The following is an 11,142-nucleotide window of genomic DNA, read 5'->3' on the forward strand; positions in this document are numbered from 1 at the left end:
AAATAAAAATATATTGTATTGATTATGAAATTGAGTAATTGGAGGCTGCAAATTGACTTGAAAAATATATATTTTCCTAGGAATGACTTATGAGAAATGAGTATATGTGGCTATATTTTGTGAGTGCATTGGAAAATTTATGTAAGTTGTTTTTACTATGCAGGCTGGATAAATAAATAAAAGCCACGTTATACTGTCGAAATTTTATTAAAATTGGTGGGTTGGTCACTGCAGTGACGGGTTTTCGTGGACTGCCTATTAGAAGGGCACGGTAAACCCAGTTATATAGTTACTCCAGTTGTAGAGACGAGGAGGGTAACTCTCGGGGTAGTATTAGAGCTCACTTCACGTCGAACCCCCACGTGAATGTGTAACTCGGCCAACGCCAAGGGACGACTTATTTTAAAAATAAAAATGTGTTTCACGTGTGAATATTTTAACACCCTTGGCAGATTCGGTTAGATGCCTCGGCCAAGGTATCCCCAAGGATTAGTTTTGGCTTGAGCCTTGTTTTAATAAAAGACATAAGCCTTAACAACTGTTTTGGTAAATTACAAATATTTTATGGTTTAAGAAATAAATTGAAAACATTATGAAATGGGTTGAAATTTGTTGTTTAAACTTGCCTCCATTTTACTCGCTTTTAGATATTTATGACAATATCTGTTTACTCATTAGGATTTTATAATCTCATCACCCTCCTTTCCACCCAATTCAGGTTTAGTATAGACTGTAGATAGCTGATCTCATTGAGGACTACCATTGAATCTGCATTTTCCAAACCGTAGGTTCACAGTCCTCTTTACTTTTATTTATTCGGGGGCCCTCTTGTTATTGTAAATTAAACTAAATATTTTGGCTTACTGTATTTCAGTATGTATAAATTTATTTAGCTTTTACGCTATAAAAATTATTCACGTATAACTCTATAAATATTGTTTTATAAGAAAATAGAATATTTCCCTTAATATTTCTTTTATTTTCTTATTATATTCAAATAACTGTAATTTCATTTTAAATGAAGATTTTAGACTTTTAAACTCATTTTGAATATGAATTATGTATTTTGTACTTGTATATTACGTTTTAGCCAGTTTCGAAATTTTTGAGAAAAAAATGACCAAAATACCCCTATGTGGTGAAAATTTTATTTTGATTGTTTTTGATCTAAAATAGTGTATATTCTCTAAAAACTCGATATTTAACAACGATTGCTCACAGGAAAGGAAAAAAAAACTGATATGTAAGCCTTGCGAGGTTCCGATTGGCATTCCGGATAATGAGTGTCAATTGGGACGTCGCGGCAATTGTCATGGGCCTGAAGGAGGTTCCGAGTCGTGACAATTCTATTGGTATCAGAGCTTTTGGTTTTAAAGATAAGATTTTTTAGTTTTAAAGTGGTTTTAAAAATTTTCAGTATCAGTGTGGCCTCGGATTAAGTTAGATTAGGTTGAATAGAATGCATGCATTTTCATATAGAGCCTAAAGTTCCCTAAGCTTGCTCGTTTTCTCTTATAGATTATTATGCCTCCTCGACGTGGACGCCCACCTCTCACTAGATCGGTTAGGAGGGGAAAAGATCGTTCCCAACGTCGTCAGCTAGATGCAGTAGGGGAAGAATCGACTGCGTCTACCATTCGGGCAGCACCTGCTGCTGAGCAGGCCGATAGTCCTCCACATCCTCCACCTCCTCCGCCACCTACGGGTATTCCCACCATGCCTACTGAGGCAGCACAGGCATTGGCAGCTTTCTTTACCGCAATGGCTGGTGGAGCTTAGACTGGTCAAGTTCCACCTATAGTACCACCAATTACTCCTTTAGTTCCACCACCGGTACAGGATGTATCCATTTCCAAGAAGCTAAAGGAGGCTAGATAGCTCGGTTGTGTGTCTTTCACGGGTGAGTTGGATGCCACTGTGGCAAAGGACTGGATTAATCAGGTTTCAGAGACTCTCTCTGATATGAGATTAGACGATGACATGAAGCTGATGGTGGCTACGAGATTATTAGAGAAGAGGGCTCGTACTTGGTGGAATTCAGTGAAGTCCCGTTCCACTACTCCTCAGACGTGGTCTGATTTTCTCAAGGAATTCGATGGTCAGTATTTCACTTATTTTTATCAGAAAGAAAAGAAGAGAGAATTTCTGAGTTTGAAACAGGGGAATCTAACTGTAGAGGAGTACAAGACTCGTTTTAACGAGTTGATGTTATATGTGCCGGATCTTGTGAAATCTGAGCAGGATCAGGCTAGTTATTTCGAGGAACGGCTCCGTAATGAGATTAGAGAGCGGATGACAGTGACTGGTAGGGAGCCACATAAGGAAGTGGTACAAATGGCTTGACGGGCTAAGAAGCTCGCGACTGAGAATAGGAGGATTCGGACTGAGTTTGCAAAAAGGAGGAATCCTGGTATGTCTTCTAGTCAGCCAGTAAAAAGAGGCAAGGACTCAACGATTTCAGGGAGTACTACTTCTGTTTCCGTGACATCTCCTCGACCTTCATTTCCACCATCACAACAGAGACCTTCGAGGTTTAGCAGATCTGCTATGACTGGTTCTGGAAAGAGTTTCAGAGGTTTTGATCGATGCAAAAATTGTGGGAATTATCATAGTGGGCTATGTAGAGGGCCAACAAGATGTTTCCAATGTGGACAGACAGGTCATATTAGGAGTAATTGCCCACGGTTAGGACGAGCCATGGTAGTTGCATCATCTTCACCAGCTCATACTGATATGCAGATGAGAGATTCTTCTAGGTTACCATCGAGACAAGGAGTGGCCATATGGTCCGGTGTGGAGAGTAATACCCCGGCATATCCACCTTCTAGACCACAGACTCGTACCTCGACAAGAGTTTTCGCTGTGATGGAAGATGAGGCACGGGTCCGACCTGGAGCAGTGACAGGTACTATGTCTTTATTTGATAAAGGTGCTTATGTTTTGATAGATTCTGGCTCAGATAAGTCTTACGTGAACACCACATTTGCATCAATTGCTGATAGAAACCTGTCACCATTAGAGGAAGAAATTGTAATTCACACCCCTTTAGGAGAAAAGCTAGTTAGAAACAGTTGTTATAGAGACTGTGAGGTAAGGGTAGGCGAGGAAGAATTTAGGGGTGACTTAATTCCTCTAGAGATCGTGGATTTTGATCTAATATTGGGTATGGACTGGTTAACTGCACATCGGGCGAATGTGGATTGTTTCCGAAAGGAAGTTGTTCTTCGAAATTCGGAGGGAGCAGAGATTGTGTTTGTAGGGAAACGTCGAGTATTATCGTCCTGTGTAATCTCGGCCATCAAAGCTTCGAAATTAGTGCAGAAAGGGTATCCAGCTTATTTGGCATACGTGATTGATACTTCAAAGGGGGAACCTAAGTTAGAGGATGTCCCGATAGTAAGCGAGTTTCCTAATGTATTTCTTGATGATTTACCGGGACTGCCTCCTGATCGAGAGCTTGAGTTCCCTATTGATTTACTTTCGGGTACCGCACCTATTTCTATCCCTCCATATAGAATGGCTCTGGCAGAGTTGAAGGAACCGAAAGTCCAGTTGCAAGATTTAGTGGATTAAGGTTTCATTCGCCTTAGCATTTCTCCTTGGGGAGCACCAGTTCTATTTGTCAAGAAGAAGGATGGCACTCTTCGATTGTGTATTGATTATCGTCAGCTGAACCGAGTGACCATCAAGAATAAATATCCTTTACCCTGGATAGATGATTTGTTTGATCAATTATGAGGTGCTATGGTATTCTCTAAGATTGATTTGAGATCTGGGTACTATCAGTTGAGGATTAAGGAGCAAGATGTACCCAAGACTGCGTTCAGGACTCGGTACGATCATTATGAGTTCTTGGTCATGCCTTTCGGGTTAACTAACGCACCGGCAGCTTTTATGGATCTCATGAACAGGGTGTTCCACCCTTACGTGAACAAGTTTGTTATTGTGTTCATTGATGACATAATGGTTTACTCGAGAGATAATGATGAGCACGCTGCCCATTTACGTATAGTATTACAAACTTTGCGGGAAAGACAATTGTATGCAAAGTTTTTGAAGTGTGAGTTTTGGTTACAGGAAGTGGTATTCTTGGGACACGTAGTATCGAGAACTGGAATATATGTTGATCCCAAGAAGATAGAGGCAATTTTACAATGGGAGCAACCTAAGATAGTGACGGAGATTTGTAGTTTCCTCGGATTAGCCGGTTATTATCGGAGGTTTGTTCAGGGGTTTTCCTTAATAGCAGCTCCTTTGACCCGTCTAACTCGTAAGGGAGTTAAGTTTGTGTGGGATGATATTTGTGAGAATCGATTTCAAGAGCTAAAGAACCGGTTAACCTCCGCTCCCGTTTTAACACTTCCTGTTAATGGTAAGGGATTTGTAGTATATAGTGATGCCTCAAAGTTGGGGTTGGGGTGCGTATTGATGCAGGATGAAAAAGTTGTGGCTTATGCTTCTAGACAGCTAAAGAGGCATGAAGCAAATTACCCTACCCATGATTTAGAGTTAGCAGCAGTGGTGTTTGCTTTAAAAATCTGGAGGCATTACTTGTATGGTGAGCATTGTCGGATATTTACGGATCACAAGAGTTTAAAATATTTGCTCACCCAAAAGGAGCTTAATTTGAGGCAAAGGCGATGGTTGGAGTTGATAAAAGATTATGACTTGGTGATAGACTATCATCCGGGAAAGGCGAACGTTGTAGCTGATGCCTTAAGTCGTAAGTCTTCATCGTCTTTAGCAGCACTTCAGAGTTGTTATTTTCCAGCATTAATAGAGATGAAATCTCTTGGGGTCCAGTTGAGAAATGGTGAGGATGGATCCTTATTGGCAAACTTCATTGTGCGACCTTCGTTACTTAATCAGATCAAGGACATTCAGAGGTCTGATGATGAGTTAAGAAAAGAAATTCAAAAACTGACCGATGGGGGAGTTAGTGAGTTCAGATTTGGAGAGGATAACGTCTTGATGTTTAAAGATCGAGTTTGTGTTCCTGAGGGAAACCAGTTGAGACAGGCGATCATGGAAGAAGCCCATTCATCTGCCTATGCATTACATCCCGGAAGCACCAAGATGTATAGGACTATCAGGGAGAATTATTGGTGGCCGGGTATGAAGCGAGACGTAGCAGAATTCGTAGCAAAGTGTCTCGTATGTCAGCAAGTTAAGGCGGAGCATCAGAGGCCAGCAGGTACACTTCAGTCTTTACCTGTTCCCGAGTGGAAATGGGAGCATGTAACTATGGATTTTGTTTTGGGATTGCCGCGGACACAGAGGGGAAAGGATGCGATCTGGGTGATCGTAGATCGGTTGACTAAGTCCGCTCACTTTTTAGCTGTCCATAGTACATACTCTATTGAGAAGCTGGCTCAGCTCTATATAGATGAGATTGTGAGGCTACATGGAGTTCCCGTTTCTATAGTGTCAGACCGAGATCCTCGATTCACTTCTCGATTCTGGCCAAAATTTCAAGAAGCTCTCGGAACCAAATTGAAATTTAGCACTGCTTTTCACCCACAGACGGATGGTCAGTCAGAGAGGACTATCCAGACCTTGGAGGATATGTTACGGGCTTGTGTCATTGACTTTATTGGGAGTTGGGACAGACATTTGCCATTGGTGGAATTTGCTTACAACAATAGCTTTCAGTCTAGCATTGGTATGGCACCGTACGAAGCTTTATATGGAAGAAAATGTCGTACTCCACTCTGTTGGGATGAAGTAGGTGAAAGGAAGTTAGTGAGTGTGGAATTGATCGAGCTAACTAATGACAAGATCAAGGTTATACGAGAGAGGCTAAAGGTAGCCCAGGATAGGCAGAAGAGCTATGCAGATAAACGGAGAAAAGACTTGGAGTTTGAGATCGATGATAAAGTTTTTCTTAAGGTTTCTCCTTGGAAAGGTAATAATTTGAATACTTTGAAGTATTAAATCTTATTGATTATACTATCATGATAAATTATGGTGTTTTATTGGATAATGAAAGGTGTGATTCGATTTGCGAAGAGGGGAAAGCTCAACCCGAGATATATTGGACCATTCCGAATCATTGAAAGGATTGGACCAGTGGCTTATCGGTTAGAATTACCTCCGGAGTTAGATCGGATCCACAACGTTTTCCATGTCTCCATGCTTAAGAAATATGTACCAGATCCCTCTCACGTCCTCGAAGCACCTCCGATCGAGTTGCATGACGATTTGAAGTTCGAGGTACAACCTGTGAGTATCTTGGATCGAAAGGATCGAGTACTGAGAAACAAGAGTATTTCAATGGTCAAAGTATTGTGGAAAAATGCTCGAATGGAGGAAATGACATGGGAAGTAGAGCATCAGATGAGGAACCAATACCCGCATCTATTTGTCGAATCTGGTAAGTGAAATTTTGAGGTCAAAATTTTATTTTAAGGGGGGTAAAATTGTAAAACCCGACCCTATAAATACATGTCATGACATACATGCATTGAGTAGCATGTTATTACGCTAGAAAAGCACCTAAGAATAGACGAAACCTGATATTGTACCTAACGGTACACTTAAATTGATTTAACCTCGAACTAGTTCAAATAGGAATTGTAGGATGAAATTTAATATTTTATAGTCCAGGAATGACTAAAAATGATTGTTCGGAGTTCGAGGGTTCATTTGGGGTAAAATTAGAAATTTTGATATTCAAGGGCAAAATCGTCATTTTGCCACCTAAGATAATAATTTGATCATGGAGTGAAATTTTTGACCAAGATTAACTATTTGGAGTATAATTTAATGATAGGAAGTGAAAAAGTTTAATTCTGGTGATTTTTGGAGTGTAGGGGCAAAATCGTAATTTTGCCACCCACGGACAAAATTTGAGATTTTGAGAGAATTTAGATCAAATTTGACAAATTGGAGAATGGTATGAGTATAAGGGATGAAAAATATGTCTATGGGCAATTTTTCAATTTTTGGGGCAAAAATGTAATTTTTGACTTTTACGGGGGCAAAAGTGTAAATTTTAAAAATTACTCCACCGAGACTTTGGATAAGTCTGAGAATTTTATCTAAGCTATGGATATGTGGGACAAGTGTATGGTGAAAATTTGGAAACAAATGGATGAAATTTTAAAAATGGGCCAATGGGAAAGTGACACATGGCATTTTTTTTATAATATAATATTATTTTAATGAAAAGTCAGCCCATTTAAACCCCATTTTAAGTGCTGGCCGGCCATAAGGAAGAACAAGGGAGGAAATAGAGAGGAAAGGAAGAAAAAAAGAAAAAACCAAACAGAAACAAGAAAATTCAAAGGGGAATTCGCGGTTTTCGACTGTTTACGCGTCTAACGATAAGATTTTTCGATTTTAGCTTGATTTCTACCTTTTCTATGCCTTTATTTCCATTTAGCATGGTTGAGGAGAGAGATCAAAACGTGATATCAATGCCTGGACGAAATTCTAGGGGAGAGAAATTGAAATTTTTAGGTTTTGATTTTTAGTTAAATTGATAGTTTTAGTTAGTTAAATGTGTTTAGAAATTAAATTGGGCAAGAAATCATTAAATTTTCACAATACCCACTCTTGGCTGGATGCTCAATGCTGTACAATGATGATGAATTGATTTTATTCTAAGGGAAATGAAGAGAAAATTATGAAAAACGATTAAACGTGATAGAAAAACAAAGTAGAAAATTAACCGAGTTAATGTCCCATTTTTGGCCGAATTTTTCAAGGAAGGGAGTGAGCTGATTTTGTTGTTTGCAGAAGGTTATTGGCTGATATTTAATGGTTAGAAATGTTGGAGAGAGAATGGGATGATTTAGAGATAAAATGGAGCGCGTTAGCAATTTATCGGGTAAAGTGCCAAAAATAGGTTAATACCGCGTTTAAGCCGTTTTAGGCTATTGCATTTCATACCATGCATTAGTATAGGATTTAAGTTAATTATATAGTGATTTAGCATCAATGTGATGAATTGTGTAAATTTTTGTAATGTGTCTAGGAGGAGAGCCTTCCAGAAAAGGTAAAGAAGTCGTACCCGACGAGTAGTGATCGGGGCGCTTAGAAAGCTTTTAGTTTGTACAAACGGTGAATAAACTTATTATTATTGTAAATTATCTAGAGTTTATTTTAAATGCCTTTTATGTATTTTATGAAATGAGAACGAGATTAAAACAGGATTTTTGATGTTTTAGGAATAAATGTGACAAATAAAAATATATTATATTGATTATGAAATTGAGTAATTGGAGGCTGCAAATTGACTTGAAAAATATATATTTTCCTAAGAATGGCTTATGAGAAATGAGTATATGTGGCTATATTTTGTGAGTGCATTGGGAAATTTATGTAAGTTGTTTTTACTATGCAGGCTGGATAAATAAATAAAAGCCACGTTATACTGTCGAAATTTTATTAAAATTGGTGGGTTGGTCACTGCAGTGACGGGTTTCCGTGGAGTGCCTATTAGAGGGGCACGGTAAACCCATTTATATAGTTACTCCGGTTGTAGAGACGAGGAGGGTAACTCTCGGGGTAGTATTAGAGCTCACTTCACGTCGAACCCCCACGTGAATGTGTAACTCGGCCAACGCCAAGGGACGGCTTATTTTAAAAATAAAAATGTGTTTCACGTGTGAATATTTTAACACCCTTGGCAGACTCGGTTAGATGCCTCGGCCAAGGTATCCCCAAGGATTAGTTTTGGCTTGAGCCTTGTTTTAATAAAAGACATAAGCCTTAACAACTGTTTTGGTAAATTACAAATATTTTATGGTTTAAGAAATAAATTGAAAACATTATGAAATGGGTTGAAATTTGTTGTTTAAACTTGCCTCCATGTTACTCGCCTTTAGATATTTATGATAATGTCTGTTTACTCATTGGGATTTTATAATCTCACCACCCTTCTTTCCACCCATTTCAGGTTCAGTATAGACTGTAGATAGTTGATCTCATCGAGGACTACCATTGGATATGCATTTTCTAAACCGTAGGTTCACAGTCCTATTTACTTTTGTTTATTCGGGGGCCCTCTTGTTATTGTAAATTAAACTAAATATTTTGGCTTACTGTATTTCAGTATGTATAAATTTATTTAGCTTTTACGCTATAAAAATTATTCACGTATAACTCTATAAATATTATTTTATAAGAAAATAGAATATTTCTTTTAATATTTCTTTTATTTTCTTATTATATTCAAATAACTGTAATTTCGTTTTAAATGAAGATTTTAGACTTTTAAACTCATTTTGAATATGAATTATGTGTTTTGTACTTGTATATTACGTTTTAGCCAGTTTCGAAATTTTTGAGAAAAAAATGACCAAAATACCCCTGTGTGGTGAAAATTTTATTTTGATTGTTTTTGATCTAAAATAGTGTATATTCTCTAAAAACTCGATATTTAACAACAATTGCTCACAGGAAAGGAAAAAAAAACTGATATGTAAGCCTTGCGGGGTTCCGGTTGGCATTCCGGATAATGAGTGTCAATCGGGACGTCGCGGCGATTGTCATGGGCCTGAGGGAGGTTCCGGGTCGTGACACAAGAAGCACAGACCAAGTCAAACAGCTTAATAGGTAAGATGCAAAAAATGTAATATGATTTGAACTCTTAGATAGAATTAGATTAGGATTATAATTCAATGGATTATTGACCTATAAATAAGTCCCTTACTTTATTTGTAAATATATACTTAAATATGATCTTTTTACTCCTTTAAATACTTTCTTTCTCTCTAAATACTCTCTTATATTTCTCTTGTGGTTATTCTTTTAAGATTTATTTCGTAACGCGTTATTAACATGATTTTCTAATTTCTCAAGTTTTGGTATTAGTTTGTTTTCATCATCTTCAAGTTTCAAAAAGATTTCAATTATTAGGTTTTGATTTCTAGTTTTACCAAATCAAGTAAGTGTTGGTATTATTTTGTTTTCATCATCTCTAAGCTTTAAAAGGATTTCAATGGTTGGTCTTTAATTTCTGGTTGTAATAAATCAAGTAAGTGACTTAATATCTTTTTAATATTTTCATTCCCTTAAAATCAACTTTAATATGAATTTTGCTATCATATAGTATATATTATATTTTGTCCCTTGATTAGAAAGTGAATTTGCTATTATATAGCTATCAATGAAAAATCATGAATGTCCATTCCTTGAAGTGAATGTGACAAATGAGCTACTAATAAAAAAATTATAAATCCATCCATTCCCTGAAATGAATGTGACACCATTTAATAACTATGATCATGGTCACGAATCCATCAATTCCTTAAAATAAATGCAACATCATTTAATAATTATAATCATGGACATGGAAGAGGTCATCATATTAATTTACACTATCACTATTTTAATTCTAAAGATAATTTTACCACCAGAAATGAATGAATAATTTTACTATCAAAAGTAAATGGATAATTTTACCACTAGAAGTGGATGGATAACTTAACTCACTAACCCACCAAAAGTGGATAACCAATCAAGAAATGGATGAATACTTGTAACCCACCAAAAGTGGATGAATACTTTTAACCCACGAAAACTGGACGGATAACGAAAAGATACAAATGGAAAGAATAAAAGGAATATAGAAAACATATTGTCATTAATGTGGTATGAGAGACCATTGGTCACATACCTATTGTACGTCTTGAATTTTATCAAGCATCACTGAAAACTAAAACATCTTGTGATGATTTTAACTATGGTCAAGTTGATATAGCACGTCAAGATGTATGTCCTCCTTAAAAGAGGAATTGATTATTTGATTGGTAATGGAAATATCTATTGCTGATTTTCTTGTCTCGAAAAAGGAATTGATCATTTGATTGTTAATGGAAATATCAAGAATGAATTTTTTTTTAATAATTTGTTGGTATGTTCTAATATAACTATATTATAAAGATACTTTTATATGTTCTCATTATTTTTTTTTTTTATAATTGAGGGAGAGGGGATTTGAACCCTGTTCTNTCTAATATAACTATATTATAAAGATACTTTTATATGTTCTCATTATTTTTTTTTTTTTATAATTGAGGGAGAGGGGATTTGAACCCTGTTCTTTAAGTAGGGGGATTTTGCACTAATCAATGAGTTAAATGTTCGGGTGCTTGTTCTCATTATATTTAAATGATATGTTCTTATTATGTGTTT

Source organism: Theobroma cacao, chromosome 7 (assembly GCF_000208745.1).
Source record: "Theobroma cacao cultivar B97-61/B2 chromosome 7, Criollo_cocoa_genome_V2, whole genome shotgun sequence".
NCBI classification, from domain to species: Eukaryota; Viridiplantae; Streptophyta; class Magnoliopsida; order Malvales; family Malvaceae; genus Theobroma; species Theobroma cacao.